This window comes from Coregonus clupeaformis, chromosome 21 (assembly GCF_020615455.1).
Source record: "Coregonus clupeaformis isolate EN_2021a chromosome 21, ASM2061545v1, whole genome shotgun sequence".
Taxonomy (NCBI): Eukaryota; Metazoa; Chordata; class Actinopteri; order Salmoniformes; family Salmonidae; genus Coregonus; species Coregonus clupeaformis.
In genome coordinates, this window is record NC_059212.1 from 27,305,823 (window position 1) to 27,332,186 (window position 26,364).

Here is a 26,364-nt window from a genome sequence, read left to right on the forward strand (position 1 = left end):
ATATGAGAGAGGCCTGTAATTTTCATCATAGGTAAACGTCAACTATGACAGACAAATTGAGAAAGAAAAATCCAGAAAATCACATTGTAGGATTTTTAATGAATTTATTTGCAAATTATGGTGGAAAATAAGTATTTGGTCACCTACAAACAAGCAAGATTTCTGGCTCTCACAGACCTGTAACTTCTTCTTTAAGAGGCTCCTCTGTCCTCCACTCGTTACCTGTATTAATGGCACCTGTCCACAACCTCAAACAGTCACACTCCAAACTCCACTATGGCCAAGACCAAAGAGCTGTCAAAGGACACCAGAAACAAAATTGTAGACCTGCACCAGGCTGGGAAGACTGAATCTGCAATAGGTAAGCAGCTTGGTTTGAAGAAATCAACTGTGGGAGCAATTATTAGGAAATGGAAGACATACAAGACCACTGATAATCTCCCTCGATCTGGGGCTCCACGCAAGATCTCACCCCGTGGGGTCAAAATGATCACAAGAACGGTGAGCAAAAATCCCAGAACCACACGGGGGGACCTAGTGAATGACCTGCAGAGAGCTGGGACCAAAGTAACAAAGCCTACCATCAGTAACACACTACGCCCGCCAGGGACTCAAATCCTGCAGTGCCAGACGTGTCCCCCCTGCTTAAGCCAGTACATGTCCAGGCCCGTCTGAAGTTTGCTAGAGTGCATTTGGATGATCCAGAAGAGGATTGGGAGAATGTCATATGGTCAGATGAAACCAAAATATAACTTTTTGGTAAAAACTCAACTCGTCGTGTTTGGAGGACAAAGAATGCTGAGTTGCATCCAAAGAACACCATACCTACTGTGAAGCATGGGGGTGGAAACATCATGCTTTGGGGCTGTTTTTCTGCAAAGGGACCAGGACGACTGATCCGTGTAAAGGAAAGAATGAATGGGGCCATGTATTGTGAGATTTTGAGTGAAAACCTCCTTCCATCAGCAAGGGCATTGAAGATGAAACGTGGCTGGGTCTTTCAGCATGACAATGATCCCAAACACACCGCCCGGGCAACAAAGGAGTGGCTTCGTAAGAAGCATTTCAAGGTCCTGGAGTGGCCTAGCCAGTCTCCAGATCTCAACCCCATAGAAAATCTTTGGAGGGAGTTGAAAGTCCGTGTTGCCCAGCGACAGCCCCAAAACATCACTGCTCTAGAGGAGATCTGCATGGAGGAATGGGCCAAACTACCAGCAACAGTGTGTGAAAACCTTGTGAAGACTTACAGAAAACGTTTGACCTGTGTCATTGCCAACAAAGGGTATATAACAAAGTATTGAGAAACTTTTATTATTGACCAAATACTTATTTTCCACCATAATTTGCTAATAAATTCATAAAAAATCCTAAAATGTGATTTTCTGGAGAAAAAAAATCTAATTTTGTCTGTCATAGTTGACGTGTACCTATGATGAAAATGACAGGCCTCTCTCATCTTTTTAAGTGGGAGAACTTGCACAATTGGTGGCTGACTAAATACTTTTTTCCCCCACTGTATATGTAACCCAAACAAAAGAGCGAGATGTAACCTCTACACAATACACGAGACGAGACCTGTAATACCAAGAGCACAATACACGGTACTCACGAGACCAACGGACATGGGACAATAATCGACAAGGACAATGGGGAACAGAGGGCACATATACAGTGAGGGAAAAAAGTATTTGATCCCCTGCAGATTTTGTACATTTGCCCACTGACAAAGACATGATCAGTCTATAATTTTAATGGTAGGTTTATTTGAACAGTGCTACACAGAATAACAACAAAAAAATCCAGAAAAACGCATGTCAAAAATGTTATAAATTGATTTGCATTTTAATGAGGGAAATAAGTATTTGACCCCTCTGCAAAACATGACTTAGTACTTGGTGGCAAAACCCTTGTTGGCAATCACAGAAGTCAGACGTTTCTTGTAGTTGGCCACCAGGTTTGCACACATCTCAGGAAGGATTTTGTTCCACTCCTCTTTGCAGATCTTCTCCAAGTCATTAAGGTTTCGAGGCTGACGTTTGGCAACTCAAACCTTCAGCTCCCTCCACAGATTTTCTATGGGATTAAGGTCTGGAGACTGGCTAGGCCACTCCAGGACCTTAATGTGCTTCTTCTTGAGCCACTCCTTTGTTGCCTTGGCCGTATTGCCTGGCCTTGGGTCATTGTCATGCTGGAATACCCATCCACAACCCATTTTCAATGCCCTGGCTGAGGGAAGGAGGTTCTTACCCAAGATTTGACGTTACATGGCCCCGTCCATTGTCCCTTTGATGCAGTGAAGATGTCCTGTCCCCTTAGCAGAAAAACACCCCCAAAGCATAATGTTTCCACCTCCATGTTTGACGGTGGGGATGTTGAGTTGACTTGATGCCAAAGTGCTCGATTTTGGTCTCATCTGACCACAACACTTTCACCCAGTTCTCCTCTGAATCATTCAGATGTTCATTGGCAAACTTCAGACCGCCCTGTATATGTGCTTTCTTGAGCAGGGGGACCTTGCGGGCGCTGCAGGATTTCAGTCCTTCACAGCGTAGTGTGTTACCAATTGTTTTCTTGGTGACTATGGTCCCAGCTGCCTTGAGATCATTGACAAGAACCTCCCGTGTATTTCTGGGCTGATTCCTCACCGTTCTCATGATCATTGCAACTCCACGAGGTGAGATCTTGCATGGAGCCCCAGGCCGAGGGAGATTGACAGTTCTTTTGTGTTTCTTCCATTTGCGAATAATCACACCAACTGTTGTCACCTTCTCACCAAACTGCTTGGCAATGGTCTTGTAGCCCATTCCAGCCTTGTGTAGGTCTACAATCTTGTCCCTGACATCCTTGGAAAGCTCTTTGGTCTTGGCCATGGTGGAGAGTTTGGAATCTGATTGATTGATTGCTTCTGTGGACAGGTGTCTTTTATACAGGTAACAAACTGAGATTAGGAGCACTCCCTTTAAGAGTGTGCTCCTAATCTCAGCTCGTTACCTGTATAAAAGACACCTGGGAGCCAGAAATCTTTCTGAATTGAGAGGGGGTCAAATACTTATTTCCCTCATTAAAATGCAAATCAATTTATAACATTTTTGACATGCATTTTTCTGGAATGTTTTGTTGTTATTCTGTCTCTCACTGTTCAAATAAACCTACCATTAAAATTATAGACTGAGCATTTCTTTGTCAGTGGGCAAACGTACAAAATCAGCAGGGGATCAAATACTTTTTTCCCTCACTGTATACACATACTAATCAGGGGGAATGGGAACCAGGTGTGCATAATGAGACAAGACAGTCCGCGGTTGGTGGTAATGAACCAGGTCAGTGACGTAGACCTCCGGAGCTGGTGAACAGAATGAGCAGCAGTACCGGGGGGATCCGTGACAGTACTGATGAGCTTGTGTCGATCTCGTACATTGTACAGTTACATTACAAAACACCAAAGTGTCTGAGAGGTTTGAAACTATTAGAGGTCGGACCAAATCCTTATAAGTACTTACACGTCTTTCCCTTTCTCATCATGTGCGCGTTAGATAGTCAATCATTATGGTATCATTCAAATATTATAGTATTATGGCTACACTGTGACTCAAGTAATTGAAAAATGAACTGTAGTTATTAGAGGGTCATACGCTCTCCCAACAAAGAGTGTATGATATTAAACTTTAGTAGAAATGGGATGGTGCTTGAGGGTGTAGCAAACCTATGGCTGAGGACATGCAGGAGATTGACAGACCTTGTACATTAGATTTGACCTTTCTTTTGCCACATAACAGGACATTGAGGGATGTCCTCTCAAACTGATGACTGTCATTATGGTGAGCCTTGTGGTAAGAACCTTTTCAACCTGTTTCTCTACACATCACCTTTAAACTGTTTCTAGCTCTTATGACACACCTTAAAGTTGAACAATTGTACAGATAGCCTATAGCTACTACACTGTTAGCAAAAAAAGAAACACATTGCAGGAAAGATGTAGCATGTTTGAGTGAAGGAGTAGGTCCATCACTTATCTAAATTCCTGATGAAGGCATCACTCAGAAATGTGTTGGTTTTAATAATAGAAAAGCTTTCTTAAATGAGCTTCCATTGTCCTTCAATAGTGGCTTAATATCTCTTCATCACTCATCTAGTCAAAGAACGTTCAAGAAAAGTATCCAAAAGTGTGCTTGGCCAGACCTCTGCTTTGCTGCATTGCCTAGCCCTACAGCCCTACAGCCCTACAGCCCTACAGCCCTAAAGCCCGACAGTCCTACAGCCCTACAGCCCTACAGCCCGACAGTCCTACAGCCCTACAGCCCTACAGTCCGACAGTCCGACAGCCCTACAGCCCGACAGCCCTAAAGCCCGACAGCCCTACAGCCCGACAGCCCTACAGCCCTACAGCCCTACAGTCCTACAGCCCTACAGCCCGACAGCCCGACAGCCCTAAAGCCCGACAGCCCTACAGCCCGACAGCCCTAAAGCCCGACAGCCCTACAGCCCGACAGCCCTACAGCCCTACAGCCCTACAGTCCTACAGCCCTACAGCCCTACAGCCCTACAGTCCGACAGCCCTACAGCCCGACAGCCCGACAGCCCTAAAGCCCGACAGCCCGACAGCCCGACAGCCCGACAGCCCTACAGCCCGACAGCCCTACAGCCCTACAGCCCGACAGCCCGACAGCCCGACAGCCCTAAAGCCCGACAGCCCGACAGCCCGACTGCCCTACAGCCCGACAGCCCGACAGCCCTACAGCCCTACAGCCCGACAGCCCTACAGCCCTACAGCCCTACAGCCCGACAGCCCGACAGCCCTAAAGCCCGACAGCCCGACAGCCCTACAGCCCGACAGCCCGACAGCCCTACAGCCCTACAGCCCTACAGCCCGACAGCCCTACAGCCCTACAGCCCTACAGCCCGACAGCCCGACAGCCCTAAAGCCCGACAGCCCGACAGCCCGACAGCCCTACAGCCCGACAGCCCGACAGCCCTACAGCCCTACAGCCCTACAGCCCGACAGCCCTAAAGCCCGACAGCCCGACAGCCCTACAGCCCGACAGCCTGACAGCCCTACAGCCCTACAGCCCTACAGCCCGACAGCCCTACAGCCCTACAGCCCTGCAGCCCGACAGCCCTACAGCCCTACAGCCCTACAGACCTACAGCCCTACAGCCCGACAGCCCTACAGCCCGACAGCCCTACAGCCCGACAGCCCTCAGCCCTACAGCGAAGACTCTTCTCATTGCTCTTCTCACAGCAAATACTCTTCTCATGTGATCAAAAATAACCTACAAAAAATAGTGACAAATGATGGAGAAATCCTAATCTCACCAAAGGAGATTTTGAATAAGGAAGTAAAATATTTTAAACAAATGTTCTCATGTCAAGTTCCTTTAACCTCTTGACGGTGAGTTTTGTGATATCCTGTGAATGCCTAATTACACAGGATGCACTATGGTTGGCAATTGATTCCTCAATGCCATCGGAAGAATCCTGGAACATATTCCAGTCTGTGCTAGCAAAACAGTCCTGTAGCTTAGCATCTGCGTCATCTGACCACTTCTTTATTGACCGAGTCACTGGTGCTTCCTGCTTTCATTTTTGCTTGTAAGCAGGAATCAGGAGGATAGAGTTATGGTCAGATTAGCCAAATGGAGGGCGAGGGAGAGCTTTGTATGTGTCTCTCTGTGTGGAATAAAGGTGGTCTAGAGTTTTTTTTTCCTCTGGTTGCACATTTAACATGCTGGTAGAAATTAAGTAAAATGGAATTAAGTTTCCCTGCATTAAAGTCCCCGGCCACTAGGACTCTGGATGAGCGTTTTCCTGTTTGCTTATGTATGGCCTTATAGAGCTCATTGAGTGTGGTCTTAGTGGCAGCATCGGTTTGTGGTGGTAAATAGACAGCTACGAAAAATATAGATGAAAACTCTCTTGGTAAATAGTGTGGTCTACAGCTTATCATGAGATACTCTACCTCAAGCGAGCAAAACCTCGAGACTTCCTTAATATTAGATTTTGTGCACCAGCTGTTGTTTACAAATATACACAGACCGCCACCCCTTGTCTTACCGGAGGCAGCTGTTCTATCTTGCCGATGCAGCGTATATCCCGCCAGTTGTATGTTATCCATGTCGTCGTTCAGCCACAACTCTGTGAAACATAAGATATTACCGTTTTTAATGTCCTGTTGGTAGGATATCCGGGATCGTAGTTCGTCTATTTTGTTATCCAATGATTGTACGTTGGCTAATAGGATTGATGGTAGAGGCAGATTACCCACTCACCGTCGGATCCTTACAACGCACTCCGACCTACGTCCCCGATATCTCTGTCTCTTTCTCATGCGAATGACGGGGATTTGGGCCTTGTTGGGTGTCTGAAGAAAATCCTTCACGTCCGACTCGTTAAAGAAAAAATATTTGTCCAGTACGAGGTGAGTAATCGCTGTCCTGATATCCAGAAGCTCTTTTCGGTCAGAAGAGACGGTGGCAGAAACATTATGTGCAAAATAACACACACAATAGCACAATTGGTTAGGAGCCGGCAGCCATCTCCTCCGGCACCATTCTTGACATGGAGGTAGACCAGTGACGAAGTCCAGGGATATATGAGACCAGGGGCGGTGAGGAACAGGGAGTGGTTGAAGGAGGCCAGCCGGAGCTTGCCGCAGAGTCTTATTCTGAGCACACACAGTGCAGGCGGCGACAAACGAGGAGACATCAGGAACCATGTTGGGCCACTAAAAACATTGTCGTACAAATGCCAGGGTCCGACGGGAGCCAGGATGGCAGGCACGTCTGAAGGAATGAGCCCATTCCAGGACCAGGGAATGGGCAGGGTCCGTGACAAACATCCGGTTAGCCAGGCTTTATTGAAAACCTCCCGGAGGCTATACAGACAGATCTTGGTGCTCAGTCTGCATGAGCGTTCAGCAGGAGACAATCTGGCCCTGCACCAGTTGCAAGGGCTCCGGAGGAAGCGAGTCGACAGCCCTCTGTGATTCCTGAGGGAACTCGGGTGACATCGGATTCTCCCGGGGACTTCCGGGATTCCTCGGAGGCGAGGTGGGTGCCGTGGACGAGCGAATGTGACCGGGAGCAGACCTCCTCTCCCTCCTACGTTCCCGTAGCCACCCATTAATCCATATGGTCAAAGTATGAGAGAGTCGAGATCCATAGGAAGCTCCTGGGCTGCGAGCTCGTCTTTGACCACCTCCAATAATCCATGCAGGAACGTGTCGAACAGCGCTTCCGGGTTCCAGGCACTCTCGGGGGCCAAAGTGCGAGAATCTACCGCATAGTCTGCTACACTACGGGAGTCTTGACGCAGTTGCAGTAGCTTACGAGCAGCCTCTCTCCCGGACAACGGAGAATCGAACACCTTTCTAACCTCCGCCACAAACTCCTCCAGACTGAGGCAAACAGTTGATTGTTGCTCCCACACCGCCGTACCCAGACGAGAGCCCTCCCAGACATCAGCGTTATCAAGTACGCTATCCTGGAGCGATCCGAGGGAAACGAAGAGGGCTGCAGCTCAAAGATGAGAGAACACTGGGAGAGAAATGCCCGGCATGATCCTGGATCTGACAGTCTGGGGGTTTACTGTTGTGGCTTGCTGCTTTGTAGATAACCAGAGGAATTGCTCCAGCAACGCAGTGAAAGCGTGGTCATGGCATTCCACCAAGGTCTGGAGTCTTTCCATAAGGTCTCGTGTCTACCAATGGCGACTCCTTGGATGGAGAGCGTGTTGCGGAGCTGGTCCAAGGCTGCTGGGTCAGTCAGGGCCAGTTCATACTATCACAACTCAGGATATGACACAGGTGCAGACACAGGAGGCGGATGGTTCAGTTCTCAGATAATTTATTATAACATGGGGAGCAGGCAAAGGGCAGTTCGAGGACAGGCAGAGGTTTGTAACCAGATCAGAGTCCGACAGGTACAGGACGGCAGACAGGCTCAGGGTCAGAGCAAGCAGAAGTTCATAAACCAGGTCAAAATCAGGCAGGTACAGAACGGCAGGCAGGCTCAGGGTCAGGGCAGGCAGAAAGGTCAGAACCGGAAAGTCTAGAAACAAAAAACAAGAGAGCAGGGAAAAACAGGAAACACGCTGAGACAACCTGACAATACAAGACGAACTGGCAAAAGACAAACATAAAACACAGGTATAAATACACAGGGGATAATGGGGAAAATGGGAGACACCTGGTGGGGGGTGGAGACAAGCACAAGACAGGTGAAACAGATCAGAGTGTGACACTTTCAGACAGGGAAAACCCCTGGCCTCGATGGCACTCCAATAGAGATTGCTTTTGGAATCAGGTCCAGGAATGGTTGTTATGTCATAACATCACAGTTTAGATGGACCTGCAAACTGTATTGTTAGGTGATCTGAAAAAACACGATCAGTCAATGGGAAATATCATTATACTCTTGGGTAAAGTATTTATTTTTAGGGCAATATCGGTAGGAATCTTACAAATAGGGAGGTTCAAGACCCTTGTAAGACATCACAGTAAAATGGAGGGATGTATTGCAAAAGGAAATAGCATAATGGTATTATACTGGGAAAGATGGGTTAATCTGTGGACATTGGAAGGTTGAGTTAAGATCAGAATGAATGGTGGCTTGGGAGCTGTGGGTGAAATTCCAGCACTTGCAGAAAGAGGAAATTACGAATATACACTACTGGTCAAAAGTTTTAGAACACCTACTCATTCAAGGGTTTTTCTTTATTTTTACTATTTTCTACATTGTAGAATAATAGTTAAGACATCAAAACTATGAAATAACACATGTGGAATCATGTAGTAACCAAAAAGGTGTTAAACAAATCAAAATATATTTGTGAGCTAAAATAGCTGCATGTAGAAGTATTGTTGTCTGTTAGTTTACTCCAATTAGGGGAGGGGTGGTAGGGTTAAAAACATTCTAATTGTGCTGAGATTTTCTTTTCAACATTCAACATTCACATCAGGTGCCAAAGAACTGACTCAGAACGTAATACTGGGCACCGTTCGCAGACAGAGACTTTATTGATTGACACACAGAGAACAATTACATAAGGATCCATGCGTATCTCCAGGTGGTTATTAGAGTAATTTCCCTGATTCTGCCTTGTCTGAAGACAGAGGCAACGTCTTGAATGGCACCCTATTCCCGATATAGTGCACTACTTTTGACCAGAACCCTTTGGGCCCTGATCAAAACTTGTGCACAACATAGGGAATAGGGTGCCATTTGGGACACAGCCAGAAGCTGTGCAGGGTGTCTCCACATTTTCTCTCTGCACCAGACTCCACACCACTCATACCTAACTCACAAGACACACGCATGAAAGACACATCACGTGCAGCAGCATGCTTTATCTGACTCTGTAACTATGTATTGTCAGAGGGATGAATGGGTTTGGGCAGAGTGTTGGACATATTTTTGTGGTGTGAATTGTGGGAACATTGGAACACACCCTTATGACTCACTGTCTGCTCCCTCCCTCTATAGTTGCCCTGGTTACTCCTTCTTTAGGCTGTGTTCCAAAGAAACTCCCCTGGTTCACACAGAGGCTCAATCTCTTTGTCTTTCCTCGATTCCTCGCATCCTATCTCCTTGCGGCCTTCTCTACCATATTAGAGGAGAATGTCCAAGGTCCCTCCCCTCAGACCTTTTTTTCCAACTTGTTTTGAGAAGGAGAGGAGAGAGGAGTTTTTCCTGGCCAGGTCACACGTTCAGTTAAAACTCCTGTTCCTAGTTATGGGTTACGCTATGCATGATATGAGTTCCCATGATGGCAAAATGTGTTTTGTGTGGACTGGCTCGTTTATGTGTGAGGGTACCATTAACAACCCCCATTAATAACGCGCAACTGTGATTGTCTCAAGCATGATTATATTATCAATCATACTTTTCCAGACACGAACATACATTAGAACATGCCTGCGAATTCTCAGGGGGGTGCTAGGTTGGGGAATTATCATAGATAATGTTTGATTATGCTAATTCAATTGGATTCATTTGGAATTAAATGACAACATGCATGGGCTAATGCATATGTATAGTGTGAAAGTGAATTATGTTGACTATCAGGACATGGTGAAGGAAGGTAGAGTTATCATCAGGCATAAACACAGACGTAGAGGAATGACTGTGGAGGATTGAGGACGGAGTCTCTGTGGAGAAAGGGGGAAGGATGGGAACACTGAAGCCTGAGTCCCAAATGGCACCCTATTCCCTAGATCCCTATGGGCCCAGGTCAAAAGTAGTGCACTATTTAGGGAATAGGGTGCCATTTGGGACCTAGGTCTAAGTCGGAAAGGTGTCAAGGGAGGGGAGAAACATTGGCCCCGTAGCTCCAGCAAAGTGACCTCACCTCGGGCCAGCAGTCTGACTCTGAGGGACAGGAACCCAACGCAGCTGGAGGACCAGAGGTCTTTTCACACTTGTCTTTAGGTGAAGAGATAAGGTTTCATCAGAGTCTACAGAGTGCAGCAGAAGAAAAAGGAAGAAATCCAACACAAATCTTGAAATTGCAAATGGATGGCCCGCCTCGTACCCACTTTTTCACTCTTGCTTGACCCCCCACCTCTCTCTCTCTTGATCTCTTTATACAGTAAGTGGTAGGTTCAATTTCAACAGGTCATCTCTCACTGTCAGTAATGCACATCACCGCCCATAAAAGGGAGTGGAGGGAAGTGGAGAGCGCTACTGGGTAATCTGATTAGTTATAATGCCTTTATATGAGAGGAAATTAGATTAAAAGTTGCCCCTTTAGATGTTTGGAATGACACCCTACCGATTTAGGCTGTTCAGGGCACTCTGCGCTTGCTGCTCACTGCTTTATGGCTGCATCCCTATTCCCTATATAGTGCACTACTTTTGACAAGAGCCCTATGAGGCTTGGTGCACTATATAGGGAATAGGGTGCCAGGACTTGGCTGGCTGCTGACGATGATGATTTGAAACCGTTTCTGTCTGGCTACATATAAAGCATGGTGATATTGTCTGGAATGATGATTGTCAGATAATAAATAAAAGCAAATTAGTTTAAAAAAAGTCACACCTCAAAATCTGTGATTCTGTTAAAGTAGTACGTTGTTGTGTTGCATAATACCTGGAAACATGGTGGTGTGGTATTGGTACCCACTGGGGGGCACCATTTAAGGCCTCGATTCAATCAGATTGAGCGTTAACCTGTGTTGGCCGACACCCGCATAGCGGATGTTTTGCCGGTGTTGGAGTTGTAACTGCGGTATGAGCTGACAAATCGTGAGGGCTGCTCGTGTGTCACAAAACACTCCCTTCCTATTAACCCTACCGCGTTAGAAGTTCAAACCGGCGATAGAAAGTGTAGGCTCTACCGATGATCAAAATAATGACAGGCTGATGCATGTTCATGTTCATTAGGATGGGGATAGTCTATCAGTCTAATCGAGGTGTAGACAATAGAACATCACGCATTCAAGTGTTTGAACTTGTAACGAGGCTGCATGAACTTCTAAAGCCTAGTTCACATTAACCATAAGCACTCCGTTACTGTATGTTACACCGGTGTCATTCATTTCAATAGGGAAGTCCAAAAAGGAGTGGAATCGCAATGCCCCCTTGTGGTTGAAGGCTCAGTTTCGAGATGGACGGCGCAAACTTTACCTCGTCTTCAGTCCAGCCAGAGTCGAAGAACAGGAAGTTACCAAAACCACAGAAGAAGATGAAAATGTTTTGTTTTCGGTGATGGCTTTATGGGATAGCTACAGTAGAATCTTCAAATACAGTGAGGGAAAAAAGTATTTGATCCCCTGCTGATTTTGTACGTTTGCCCACTGACAAAGACATGATCAGTCTATAATTTTAATGGTAGGTTTATTTGAACAGTGAGAGACAGAATAACAACAACAAAAATCCAGAAAAACGCATGTCCAAAATGTTATAAATTGATTTGCATTTTAATGAGGGAAATAAGTATTTGACCCCTCTGCAAAAAACATGACTTAGTACTTGGTGGCAAAACCCTTGTTGGCAATCACTGAGGTCAGACGTTTCTTGTAGTTGGCCACCAGGTTTGCACACATCTCAGGAGGGATTTTGTCCCACTCCTCTTTGCAGATCTTCTCCAAGTCATTAAGGTTTCGAGGCTGACGTTTGGCAACTCGAACCTTCAGCTCCCTCCACAGATTTTCGATGGGATTAAGGTCTGGAGACTGGCTAGGCCACTCCAGGACCTTAATGTGCTTCTTCTTGAGCCACTCCTTTGTTGCCTTGGCCGTGTGTTTTGGGTCATTGTCATGCTGGAATACCCATCCACGACCCATTATCAATGCCCTGGCTGAGGGAAGGAGGTTCTCACCCAAGATTTGACGGTACAAGGCCCCGTCCATCGTCCCTTTGATGCGGTGAAGTTGTCCTGTCCCCTTAGCAGAAAAACACCCCCAAAGCATAATGTTTCCACCTCCATGTTTGACGGTGGGGATGGTGTTCTTGGGGTCATAGGCAGCATTCCTCCTCCTCCAAACACGGTTAGTTGAGTTGATGCCAAAGAGCTCGATTTTGGTCTCATCTGACCACAACACTTTCACCCAGTTCTCCTCTGAATCATTCAGATGTTCATTGGCAAACTTCAGACGGCCCTGTATATGTGCTTTCTTGAGCAGGGGGACCTTGTGGGCGCTGCAGGATTTCAGTCCTTCACGGCGTAATGTGTTACTAATTGTTTTCTTGGTGAGTATGGTCCCAGCTGCCTTGAGATCATTGACAAGATCCCCCCGTGTAGTTCTGGGCTGATTCCTCACCGTTCTCATGATCATTGCAACTCCACGAGGTGAGATCTTGCATGGAGCCCCAGGCCGAGGGAGATTGACAGTTATTTTGTGTTTCTTCCATTTGCGAATAATCGCACCAACTGTTGTCACCTTCTCACCAAGCTGCTTGGCGATGGTTTTGTAGCCCATTCCAGCCTTGTGTAGGTCTACAATCTTGTCCCTGACATCCTCGGAGAGCTCTTTGGTCTTGGCCATGGTGGAGAGTTTGGAAACTGATTGATTGATTGCTTCTGTGGACAGGTGTCTTTTATACAGGTAACAAGCTGAGATTAGGAGCACTCCCTTTAAGAGTGTGCTCCTAATCTCAGCTCGGTACCTGTATAAAAGACACCTGTGAGACAGAAATCTTTCTGATTGAGAGGGGGTGAAATACTTATTTCCCTCATTAAAATGCAAATAAATTCATAACATTTTTGACATGCGTTTTTCTGGATTATTTTGTTGTTATTCTGTCTCTCACTGTTCAAATAAACCTACCATTAAAATTATAGACTGATCATTTCTTTGTCAGTGGGCAAACGTACAAAATCAGCAGGGGATCAAATACTTTTTTCCCTCACTGTAGCTATAAAGCTAGAAAAACAAGTTGAGGAAAAAGTTACTAAACAAAACATGTTTTATTATCACCTAAAACAATATGTTCCTCCTATCTTGAATGAAAAGGTCATATTTTGCAATATCCTCAAATAAATGCAATCTCTGATGAGAGACTCTCCTCAATCTTGTCTTGTGTTATGAAACCCTATGCTCTCCGTCCAGTAGCAGAACGAGATTGCATGAAGATGACATACGGTGTAATGAAATATGTCACAACGTAAATGGGACCATAACGCGGCTGCATGGGATTTGTCGGATATAAAGTCGGTGTGGTTTCGTTGCATCCATTAGCAGTGTCCGCAATAAGGTAATGCAAGGAGTCGTTGTGGATTTGACAGCTCTAACGCACTTCCACCTCCGACACTATGCAGATGTTGGCTAGCGGGGATGTGATAGAATCTAGCCCTAACAGTTGTGAAGATGCCTGTTGTGATTCAGAGAGAAAGAGAGAGAAAGAGAGAGAGAGAGAGAGAGAGAGAGAGAGAGAGAGAGAGAGAGAGAGAGAGAGAGAGAGAGAGAAAGAGAAAGAGAGAGAGAGAGACATACCCTCGGCTTAGAGCATCCAGAAGACATCACCTGCAAAACATTGTTCCAGTTGAAGAAAGAGAATCAATCAGTTTCAAATGTTCTGCGGGCTAAATATCTAACTGCCACCTGGACCAGGAAGAGAGAGCAGGTAGCTACGTACCCTAGGTGTGTGCTTCGAGTGCTTCAAAGAGAAAAACACCATGTTCACCTCAGAGTCTGGAGACGGGCCCAAATACCAACTGTTTTTCCACTGAGCCCGTATGTCTTTGTCCGTCATAATTTCCACAAGCACAGTCAGGTTTTTATTTTATTAATTTTTTATATGAAGCACTTAATTCTTGGATGTCTGTGTTTCTGTGGTATGTTTTGGGGCCGTTTCTGTTGTGTGTTTTGGGGGCCTTAGAGTTGCAGTGGAATTTGTGTCTACTTTTCCTTTTCTCTACTCCATGATCATCCTTAGTCAGTCCCTGGCTTTGCTATCACCACAGATTGAACTGACACAAGTCTTATTTCAAACCAGTCTTTGTACTTTACAGAGTGGGAAATGCATCAGGGGATGGTTTCCAATATTTAATGATTCAGTAATCTACAGAACAGTGAGAATATCAACAACTAAAATGAACAATTCACAACTATTTTCTGAAAACATTTGCTGTAGGGGTGGAGTTTGGCTATGAGACCACATATGCTTGCTACTGTTTCTCTGATTCTGTATATAGCAGTTCTGTGCTCAGAAACATTTATCAAAAGTGCAACATCAGCATATGGGCCTTGACGTACCATAGGAACTAACATCATAGAGTCAGTCCACCAAGAGACCGTATGTAACGAAACACAACTGGTCTGCTCCCCAGGCTGGCTAATGGCTCAAATTACATAGTTTAAAATCTGAAAAACTGGTGTTTGCTTGCGTGTGCATGTTTGCAACATATTCATTGTCATCAACCAGTTCCACTTATTGAATCCTTTTCTAAAGTATTTCTGAGAACCAAGAAAAGCAGAAGGGTTCTTCTTCTCATTGTCATTCAGAGCATTCCGGAGAACACGAGCATGTCATTCCTTTCCGTGGATACCTACAATACATTAAATCAGTGATTCTCAACTGGTGGGTCGCGGGAAGTTTTGAATGGGTCGCGGGTGTTTGAATAAAAAATATTGAGACGGCATACTCCAGTCTGAACTTAAACGACTTAAACCAGGTAGTGTGTAGAAATGATATGTTTCTACACACTACCTGCTTGGTCGCAAATGGGTCTTACAAATGGACAATGACCCCAAGCATACTTCCAAAGTTGTGGAAAAATGGCTTAAGGACAACAAAGTCAAGGTATTGGAGTGGCCATCACAAAGCCCTGACCTCAATCCTATAGAACATTTGTGGGCAGAACTGAAAAAGCATGTGCAAGCAAGGAGGCCTACAAACCTGACTCAGTTACACCAGCTCTGTCAGGAGGAATGGGCCAAAATTCACCCAATTTATTGTGGGAAGCTTGTGGAAGGCTACCCGAAACATTTGACCCAAGTTAAACAATTTTAAAGGCCATGCTACCAAATACTAATTGAGTGTATGTAAACTTCTGACCCACTGGGAATGTGATGAAAGAAATAAAAAGCTGAAATAAATAATTCTCTCTACTATTATTCTGACATTTCACATTCTTAAAATAAAGTGGTGATCCTAAGGAATATTTCTGTCTATAACAATGCCCTTTTGTAGAGAAAAACAATAGTTACCGGAGTTGTAACTCCAGTTCTATGAGTGGAGCTCCGCCCGATAGGGGAGCTCTGCTCCTATTGGTTTACCCCGCTGCCTAGGCAGCAAACAGCCTGAGACAAAATTATGCACACACCTGCAGCCAATAGGAGTACAGGTGTACAACTCCAGTAACTATCGTTCTATATCGTGGAGCTCTGCTCCTATTGGTTTAAGGCGGAGCGCAACGCTCCAAAATGTACTCCCTGCCGAGCCCAACACTTCCCACTTAAATGAAAAGGTCGGGCCTAGCAATGGCTGCGACCAAGTCCCACAGTACTGTGACACACTGTGTCACAATATACTGTGTCCTCTGTATAAATCCGCCCCACTTAGTCCAATGGCATTGCCAATGTCTAGTGGGCAGATAACCAGAATATGGGCCATACTAATCTGAACCAGCAGATACAGTGGGGAAAAAAAGTATTTAGTCAGCCACCAATTGTGCAAGTTCTCCCACTTAAAAAGATGAGAGAGGCCTGTAATTTTCATCATAGGTACACGTCAACTATGACAGACAAAATGAGAAGAAAAAAAATCAGAAAATCATATTGTAAGATTTTTTATGAATTTATTTGCAAATTATGGTGGAAAATAAGTATTTGGTCAATAACAACAGTTTCTCAATAGTTTGTTATATACCCTTTGTTGGCAATGACACAGGTCAAACGTTTTCTGTAAGTCTTCGCAACGTTTTCACACACTGTTGCTGGTATTTTGGCCCATTCCTCCATGCAGATCTCCTCTAGAGCAATGATGTTTTGGGGCTGTCGCTGGGCAACACGGACTTTCAACTCCCTCCAAAGATTTTCTATGGGGTTGAGATCTGGAGACTGGCTAGGCCACTCCAGGACTTTGAAATGCTTCTTACGAAGCCACTCATTCGTTGCCCGGGCGGTGTGTTTGGGATCATTGTCATGCTGAAAGACCCAGCCACGTTTCATCTTCAATGCCCTTGCTGATGGAAGGAGGTTATCACTCAAAATCTCACGATACATGGCCCCATTCATTCTTTCCTTTACACGGATCAGTCATCCTGGTCCCTTTGCAGAAAAACAGCCCCAAAGCATGATGTTTCCACCCCCATGCTTCACAGTAGGTATGGTGTTCTTTGGATGCAACTCAGCATTCTTTGTCCTCCAAACACGACGAGTTGAGTTTTTACCAAAAAGTTATATTTTGGTTTCATCTGACCATATGACATTCTCCCAATCCTCTTCTGGATCATCCAAATGCACTCTAGCAAACTTCAGACGGGCCTGGACATGTACTGGCTTAAGCAGGGGGACACGTCTGGCACTGCAGGATTTTAGTCCCTGGCGGCGTAGTGTGTTACTGATGGTAGGCTTTGTTACTTTGGTCCCAGCTCTCTGCAGGTCATTCACTAGTTCCCCCCGTGTGGTTCTGGGATTTTTGCTCACCGTTCTTGTGATCATTTTGACCCCACGGGGTGAGATCTTGCGTGGAGCCCCAGATCGAGGGAGATTATCAGTGGTCTTGTATGTCTTCCATTTCCTAATAATTGCTCCCACAGTTGAATTCTTCAAACCAGGCTGCTTACCTATTGCAGATTCAGTCTTCCCAGCCTGGTGCAGGTCTACAATTTTGTTTCTGGTGTCCTTTGACAGCTCTTTGGTCTTGGCCATAGTGGAGTTTGGAGTGTGACTGTTTGAGGTTGTGGACAGGTGTCTTTTATACTGATAACAAGTTCAAACAGGTGCCATTAATACAGGTAACGAGTGGAGGACAGAGGAGCCTCTTAAAGAATAAGTTACAGGTCTGTGAGAGCCAGAAATCTTGCTTGTTTGTAGGTGACCAAATACTTATTTTCCACCATAATTTGCAAATAAATTCATTAAAAATCCTACAATGTGATTTTCTGGATTTCTTTTTCTCATTTTGTCTGTCATAGTTGATGTGTACCTATGATGAAAATTACAGGCCTCTCTCATCTTTATAAGTGGGAGAACTTGCTCAATTGGTGGCTGACTAAATACTTTTTTCCCCCACTGTAGATGGTACCTCAATATCCTGTTAAACATAAACCGACCACTAATGGAATGACACAAAGTCTCACTCTACATTGTATATACGGTAATCCGCCACACTCAATCTATGGATCCCCAAAGGAGACGGTGACGACCACGACGCTGCTGCACAAATATCCTCTACTCCTGTTCCTCTGAAAAGGGCAGTAGAAGCCGCTACTCCACGAGTGGAGTGGGCTCTTACACCCTGAGGTAATGGTCTTCCCGCTGCCTCATATGCCGTCTCAATGCCCTCACAAAGCCAATGAGACAGACGCTGTTTAGAAAGTGGTCTACCTAGAGCAGCCGCACCGTGACACACAAACAGCTGAGGCGATGACCTAATCTCCGCCGTGCGCCACACGTAACATGCCAAAGCACGCACTGGGCACAGGCGATGGAGCCTCTCCTCTCTCCTCTCCCCATGAGGAGGGGGAGAAAAGGCCCACAGCTCTACGATCTGTGATCTGTATGAGCTCTTAATAACCTTAGGCATAAAAGCCGGGTTAGGACGTAACACCGCTCTGCTCAGATCGCCATTAATGGCGAGGCAGTCGGGTCTTGTCGACAGAGCGCACAAATCACTGACACGCTTAGCAGTGGTCAAAGCGAGCAACAGTGCTGTCTTTAAAGACAGCATTTTGAGGGGAATTTGATTCAATGGTTCGAACGGCGCCTCACAGAGCGCTTCGAGTACCAAATCCAAATCCCACTGAGGAAGCGTAGCTCTAGGCATTGGCCTAAGCCGCTGCGTTCCTAATAGGAAACGTTTCACTAGAGGGTGGCTGAAGACAGTGTCTCTGCCAAACCCCTCGTGACAAGCTGAAATCGCCGCTGCAAACACCTTAATGGTGGCGGGCGATCGCTGCTTATCAAATAAAAACTGTATGAACGAGAGTACACTCTCAACCCGACAGCCCATGGGGTCTACATTCTCTGTGACACAACACTGTGAAAACACAATCCATTTACTGGCATAAACCCTGGAAGTGGAACCAGCATGTGGACCCTGTATGGTTCTGATTACTGAATCAGATAACCCACGGCGCTCTAGCCTGTCCCTCTCAGGAGCCAAGCCATCAATGGTTGGTTGATTATGGGCAACTGCCCTATCGCGCCTCCCGCCTGAGACAGCGCGTCCCATTGATGTGGAATTGGCCAAGGTGGCGCAATCAACATCTGAATCATCTCCGCGAACCATGGAGCCCCTGGGCGATTGGGAGCCACCAATATGATTAACAACCCGCCTGATCTCACCCTGGCTATCAGTGGGAGAATGCAGGACAGCGGTGGAAATGCGTACAGGATAACTTTCGGCCACGGTCGGTGCGCAAATGCGTCCCTCCCCAGTGGCGTTCGTCCTGATCTCGTAGAGAGAACCAGAGAGGGCAATGCGCGTTCACGCTTGACGTGAACAGATCCACCTCGGCTCTCCCGAACCGTTCCCAAATTTGGAGAACAATGTCTGGGTGCAGACGCCACTCGACATGAGGTCCCCGAATAATTCCATTACCTGGCTCTGACTGCAGTCTGCTATGTGAGACCTTCACTACAGCACTCCTAGAAGTCTGTAATGTGAGGTCTTTATGAGATAAAACAAGGTGGCGCCTTGTTAACTTTCTTACACCCACCTCACGTGTGTGCTCAGTTACGCACGCTTGGTGGGCTGAGCTACACTCAGAGTGGTGAGAGAGAGAGAGAGAGAGTGAAGGGACTTGAATGTTCTCGTATGTATCATGAAAAAGGGGTTATTTTGTGACAAAGTCAATTTGAGCCAACTCTTTATTAAACACATCAACAAAAACAGTTCCCGCAGTACCCTCAACAGAAGGGTGGGGGGGGGATAGTGGGCACAGTCGTACCAGGCGCTGTGCCGTCTCCCATTCTCGCCCCCTCGCCACGTCATAGGCGCCGTCTCTTCTGGCCACCCTTCGGGTGCTTCCAAGATGACGCTCTGACGACTTCTCTCGTAGACGGCATGGTCGAAACCTCTGGCTCTGCAGGAGGGGCGGAGCCTGCTTCCTTGCTGCTGGAGGCCGCCGCATGGCGCCGGGCACAACGCCTCGCTGTAGACCCCGGTCTACTTGAGGCGGTGGAGCTCGATGGTCTCTTAGGCGCAGGGCCAAGCCTCCCTGCCTGTGGCAGGTGTCTGGCCAGCTGCTTCTTCTCTTCAACGAGCTTGATGAAACGCTCCGTCGCATCTTTGACGGCGACCCCAAAAAGGCCATTGTCAGAAATGGAGGCGTTCAATAATGCGGCTCTGTTTGACTCTTTCATGGCTGTCATTGACAGCCAAAGGTGTCGTTCCGCGACCACCGAAGTGGCCATGGACCTCCCCGCACAAACAGCCGATGCCTACGTTAAGTGGAGAATAGCGGCAGAAATTCTGGACGCCTCTTCCACTTCCTCCACAATAAGCTCAGACTTACCCGTGGTTAGACGGGACAGAGAGGCTGCGAGGAGGGCAATATTATTCGCTGCTGCTACGGCCTGGGCAACACAAAGGACTTCTCAACCAGCTGCGCTGTGAATTGGTCCTTCTGTGTGGGCAGAGCGGCTTTTTTCGACGAGGGCCAGGGACTCGAACCCGGCACAAGATACGCAGCCAAGGTGCTCTCGATTCCCTTGGAAAAGCCCTGCTGTCTCCCTTCCACTCTGGTGAATGGGAGGTACGCCTTAGCTGGCGAACGCGCCGCCAAGGGTGCCTCCCATGAGCCCTCCACATACTTACTGAGCGAGGGCATGGTCGGTGCCAGATGCTCCACCGCCCTCCTAGGCCTAGAATAAGGGCCACCCTCTATCATATCCACTTCCGGGTTTGAGGGAATGGGGGCAGTTTAATCTGCAGGTGCTCAGCATCCCTCTCAATGAGCCCTGGAAAGTCTGAGCGCAGAGAGGCTGTGGCGTATGACGGGGCTTCTGAATTTTCAGAGCCTGTGTCGTCATCGCCCAGGGATGAAAACGACCTCACTCTTTCCAATGGAAAGGGGGTCTTGAAAGTGTGGGTCAATGAGATGGATTGTTCCGCTCGAATATCCATCTCTTCCCCAATATCCCTGTCATCTCCTGAGTCAGCGCCCTCAGATGACGCCTCAGAAGCTGAGACTAACACCGATAGCACATCCTCAAGAGGGATATCCTCCCTGAAAAATGCCCAATGCTGCTTCCTCTCCTTTAAAGAAAGGAGGGCGCAGCTGGCGCATAGTGGGGGATCTATGAGGCCGTCCCTGGCGTGCTGTGACCCTAAACACACAAAACATAAGTCGTGGGAGTCGACGGCCGCCATAAGGGAACAGCAACATTGAGCTCTGAAAATAGCTTTTGGGGGTGGAAAATATCATGGTGTGCTTATTCTCGGACGACGTCGATGACCTGGAAAATCAACGGTGTTTTCTTCGTCCTGAGTCTTCGTCTTCTATCGACTTCTTCAGTCCAGTCCAGTCACTAAAGATAATGGGAGGCTGATTGAGGGGAAGCGTCCCCTCTTATAGGGACACCTGTACTTCTATTGGCTGCAGGTGTGTGCATAATTTTGTTTCAGGCTGTTCGCTGCCTAGGCAGCGGGGTAAACCAATAGGAGCAGAGCTCCCCTATGGGGCGGAGCTCCACGATATAGAACTCATTCTGATTGGATGGGCCTGCCTCCCCAGTGGGTGGGCCTATGCCCTCCCAGGCCGACCAATGGCTGAGCCCTTGCCCAGTAATGTGAAATCCATAGATTAGGGCCTAATTAATTTTTCAATTTACTGATTTCCTTATATGAACTGTATCTCAGTAAAATCTTTGAAATTGTTGCATGTTGCGTCTATATTTTTGTTCAGTATAGTTTTCCAGATTGTATTTTGGCAATTATTTTTTGCGATGCGAATATTGGGTCGCAACTGAGACAGCCTGGTTCAATTTGGGTCCCGAGGCAAAACCAGTTGAGAACCACTGCATTAAATGTTAGAGAAAAGAGGATGCATGGGATAATGATAAGGTGTATAGAAATTAATGAAATGCATGAATATTTCATTAGGCTATTCATCGTGACACTGAACAAACCATGGTTAAAGAGAATAACTCTTAATCCCGTGTGAAGAATGAATGGTAGCGTATCTTTGGAATGTAAAATGTTGCCAGAATGGTGTGTGAAAAATCATAAGGTATTAGAATTTTCCCAAACAATCACCTGATTGTGTTCAAAGCCTGCAAGAAATTGGGAGCATTTAACAGTCATTCAGTGCAACTGTGCAAGCATCACCGACTCTTAAGCATTTAAAGCCATAGGGCTCTGGTCGAAATTAGTGCACTATATAGGGAATAGGGTACCATTTGGGCCGCAACCACTGATAAATGTGGTTGACTGTATTAAACCTCTAAAAATAGTCTGGATCAATGGAATCAAGAATAATCTCCTACTGGGTCGGTCGGCAAGCAGATGGATATTTCTCTGACATGGAAGGTAAATATAGACTAACTGTAACAGGAACTTCAGATCTCTTAGAGGTGCAGCAGGCCTGGCCAAGAAACAGAGCAGGCATTTAGAAAGACTGTGATTACAAAGAGAGGTAATGAAATAAAGATCCCTACTCGCACACTGATGAACACTCCCACAGTTTATTGTGCAATGTTTTGAATCAAAGCTCTTCATCAGGCTTTCAAAGAAGCTGTTGAATTGTGTAATTTGCTATTTACTGTATCAACATAAGAAGTGCATACACTGTTGCATTGGCTTGGTGATATTAAGACATTTGAGATTATTGTTAAAGACTTTCCGAAAGATACGTCTTGAAGAGAGAGCCTTTCGCACATGGCCTACTGATGGATCAGCATGGACTAGTAAAATTAACAATATCAGCCAGTAAGATGAGCCAATGAACCTACGCCTATGACACTGTCGTCCCAACCAATCAATTTTATTACTGAGATAAATGCCTGTATCTGAAGTTGCAGAGCAATCTGAGCCCCCGCACATTGAAATGATTAGGCTGTTAATGCATAGCATTGACACAAGATGTATTTCAATGCAGCTGAAATGGGCTTAGAATCTTTTCAGAGCGAAACAGAAAAGCATGACTGGCTGTGGCTGTGCTTAGTTTTTGAATGCCAGATCACACAGTAGGACAACAACTCTGGCTCTGGCCCAGAGGCACATTATGGGGTTAATATTCCAATGAACTAATAAACATGCTCATTAAAACAGTAAAGCAAAATGGCTCAAAATAATTTAGAAAAACTGTTTGAATTTCTCCAAGAACACTTTTCTCATCTCAAAGCCATCTTGAGATGATTGGACAACAGAATGCAATTAGACAGTCTTTTAGTTAATTTTATTTATTTTTGACATCATTAGCCTGCAGTTTCAGGGTAGAAGAATTGTCACAGTTTTATTTAGGTTTTATGGGAATCATTTAGCTCCTGTGGTGCTGCATATTATACTTGGGTGGGTAGTTTATTTGACTTGACTTAGAATTAAATCAAATGGCACTCGCTTGACTTAACATGCTGAAACAGTCAGATGGGCCTGTGTGGAAAAATCATCACAGCGCACCACATGTAAAATGTTTCTGGATAATGTCTAAATGGCTGTTGTTAATTTGATCATTAATTTATTTGCACATTACAAAACTGAATGCGTGAGAACGTTTGGGAGAAATCTGATGAGAACAAAAGAAAATCAGCTCTGAATTCAAGTCATTTTGTAGATGTTTTTCAGCTCTGTCTCGTACGCTTACCCAGTAAAGTGCATCTGTCAACAAATCTATATAATGGCTCTGATACGGTAGTCTCTCCCGTTTTGTCATCATTTTCTTTTGAACAAAATGAATACCTCAACGATAATGTGGGGAGAAAAAACAACAACAAAGTAATTTAGGGCTGTTGTCTTCTCTCCTGATCTTCAGGATCTATAATATGTGCTCTTTAATCCAATTATATAACCATCAGGCCATTTGTCCCTGCTCATGACATTCAAGAAGAGATATATAAAATGATACATTACATTTGATTGCCAGGAACCGCCCAAAACACTACTGCATCTTTGTCATTTTAAACATATTTTGTTAATGTCTAATCAAATCATACTCTTTGTGCATAAAAGGACAATGCAACATTGGCATTTATCAAATATTATTTATTGCGTTCTGATTTAATTATGTTATCCCTGAAAGTAAAGAAAGCAATGTCTGCAATTCTGTATGTATGATTGTTACCAAGTTGATGATATGTTTTGAATGGTTGGTATAGCTTTCCTTAAAACCAGTGGCTATGGAATTATTGTAAAGGCCTATTATCAAATTGCTATGAAATACAAAAAAGCAATTTCTATTGTGATCGAGATTAAAGTAACTGTCCAGTGAAAATCTCACCTTTAAAAGTTCATATTCTGTTAACACATACCCAAATATTGTCGTTGACTCGTCATATACTCATAAAAACACTTCAAAAACCTCACCTCAAACTTGTATCTCAAACAGACCATTTAAAAAATGCTTGCAATTCCCTGATGGAACAGGATGTCATGTTGGCTCATCGGCTGAGCTGGCCAATCAGCGGTCTACTCAATGAATATTTTTTATGACCGGTATACACCCACACCATTCTGTTGTTGGGGTACGCCCACACCATTCCAACCCAGACAACCTGCTTTTTAACATACACAATTACAATTTTTTGGAAGGAAAACTATTTCACTCATATTGTAATTAATTATAGGTCATATTTCATAGAAATCTGGAAACACTTGACAGTAACTTTAAAAGCCTATGAGAGAATGGCAGCTGAAGAAAGAAAAAACTAAAATAAAAACTGTCCTGCTTGTTTAATTTAAAGGCTCTTGGTCTTGAACCTGCCTCAGGCTCTAAGGCCAGAGGTCAGACATGAGGCAGGGTCAATAAAATTAGACGCCCTTATTGGCAGACACGCCTGAGGATGGAGGTGACCCTGCAGGCCAAAGGAACCAGGTGAGGAAAGACCTAAATGACAAGGCTATGTTGTCACGCTTCATTCCTACTCACCTCGAGCAACTTTTTAAAGCCAGATTGACATAATTTGACCTACTTACAGACAGAATGTCCATCAGCCATCACCCATAGGGCTTTGGTCAAAAGTAGTGCACTATATAGGGAATAGGGTGCCATTTGGGATGCAAGCAGTATGTTGCAACACCGTAGCAGTAACAAAGACCTTCCCAAAGCTTGTCTTTACCTTGGCCTGTAATGACTGTCTGTGTGGCTTTTTTTAAACAAGCACTGTGTTTGTGTTAGTGAATGCCTTGTCTGTTTGCCTAATTCTACTACATTAAACCAGCTATCAGTGTCACGGTTTCGGCCGAGGCGGCCCCTCCTCCTTGTTCGGGAAGGTTTCGGCGGTCGTCGTCTCCGGAGTACTAGCTGCCACCGCTCTATGTTTCTTGTTTGATTGGTTTTGTCTGTTTGTCACACCTGTTTTGTGTTATGTCTCAATTAGCACCCTATTTAGTTTCCTTGTTGTTAGTTAGGTGTTGTGTGTAATTGTTCCATGTCGTGTTGCTGCGCTGCATGTATTTTGGTGCGCTATTTTGTGCTTTCCTCCTTGTTTGTGTTTTAGGAGTAGATTACGCACTTGTTGATTGCGCCCGTTTGTATACGCCTGTGCGCGCTTTTCTCGCCTCCGGGCTGGTTTTGGATATTTATTGTGATATCTACTAAAGTATTTTTGTTGGACTTTACTTCTGCCTCCTGCGCCTGATTCCACACCACACCTACCATAGCAACTCCTGACAGAATTACACACCACATATGGAATCAGCAGGAGCACCCACCGACATCACGGAGGAGCGTCTTCGCGGTCAAGAGGATCGAATCAACCAGATCGGGCACGCCTTGGACCGCGTAATGAACACCCTCCATCGATGGGAAACCAGCGGGGTACCCACACCCCCACCTATCGCACCATCACCATCGGACAGCCCGCCCGTCCAACTACCGGAACCCAGTGGGATTCGGCTCTCGCTCCCGAGGGCGTACGACGGCACCGCTGCCGGGTGTCAGGGTTCCTATTACAAGTGGAACTCTACCTTGCCACCATACACCCGGCGCCCTCGGGATACGAGAGCGTTTCCGCCCTCATCTCCTGTCTCACCGGCAAGGCGTTGGAGTGGGCCAACGCCGAATGGAGGGGAATAGACGCCGCCACAGTCACCTATGCAGAGTTCTCCCGCCGCTTCCGTGCTGTCTTCGACCATCCACCAGAAGGGAAGGCGGTGGGGGAGCGTCTATTCCACCTCCGACAGGGGATGAGGAGCGCTCAAGAGTTTGCGCTGGAGTTCCGGACTCTAGCGGCCGATGCAGGGTGGAATGAGAGGGCCCTCATAGACCACTTTAGATGTAGCCTTCGGGAGGACGTCCGCAGAGAGTTAGCGTGCAGGGATACTACACTAACATTTGACCAGCTGGTGGACATGGCCATTCGGCTGGACACCCTGCTCGCGACCCGCGGGACGTCCCAGGTGGGGGCCTCCCATTCCACCCTCCAGCGCCTCCGAGCAGAGCCCGATGGAGCTTGGAGGTGCTGGCGCTAGAGGAAGAGAGGAAGGAACCCGAGGGGGCAGTCTCCTGCACCAACTGTGGCCGCGGAGGGCACACCGCGGCTAGGTGCTGGGGAGGGTCCCCTGGTGAGGGAGATGGCAGGTCACACATTGGGGAGTCCTC